At 40.0% G+C, this 637-nt stretch overlaps 1 non-coding gene across 1 annotated transcript; it reads right to left on the bottom strand.

Annotated features, from left to right (window-relative positions):
• Positions 1-207: 207 nt before the first annotated feature.
• LOC128289744 (small nucleolar RNA R71) lies at positions 208-314 on the bottom strand. The gene has a single exon (XR_008279388.1). It is a non-coding gene; the product is annotated as a small nucleolar RNA R71 (small nucleolar RNA).
• Between the last annotated feature and the right edge of the window lie 323 nt (positions 315-637).

Below are 637 nucleotides of genomic sequence, written 5' to 3' on the forward strand. Positions count from 1 at the left end.
TACTTATTTGGCTAACTTCTTGGAATTCTGCGACATTTTTAAAATTAATGGCGTTTCTGACGATGCCATTCACCTTTGTTGTTCCCTTTGTCATTAAGGAATAAGGCTAAACAGTGGTTGAACTCCCTACCACGAGGTTCTATCACTACATGGGAACAAATGACCGAAAATTTCTTGTTGAAGTACTTTCCACTAGCTAAGACAGCCAAGCTGAGGAATGGTATCTATTCCTTCATGCAAATGGATTTAAAGACTCTATATGATGCATGGGAGAGGTATAAGGATTTATTGAGAAGGTGCCCTCACCATGGGTTACCTCTATGGCTACAGGTTCAAACTTTCTACAATGGTTTGAACCCCTTAACTAGGCAATTGATCGATGCATCTGCCGGTGGGACTCTAAATAATAAAACAGCTAAGGAGGCTTATGAGTTTATAGAAGAGATTTCATTGAATAATTATCAGTGGCAAGTCATGAGGACAAAGCCGATGAAAGCAGCCGGTGTTTTTAACGTTGATGCGGTCACCATGTTGTCAAAGCAGGCAGAACTTTTGAATAAAAAGATTGATGGTCTATATGGTTCTACGAAGGTACAGACGGTGATGCAATACGATACAAATGGAGTAGAGAACCATC

The sequence above is a fragment of the Gossypium arboreum genome, chromosome 2 (assembly GCF_025698485.1).
Source record: "Gossypium arboreum isolate Shixiya-1 chromosome 2, ASM2569848v2, whole genome shotgun sequence".
In the NCBI taxonomy this organism is placed as follows: Eukaryota; Viridiplantae; Streptophyta; class Magnoliopsida; order Malvales; family Malvaceae; genus Gossypium; species Gossypium arboreum.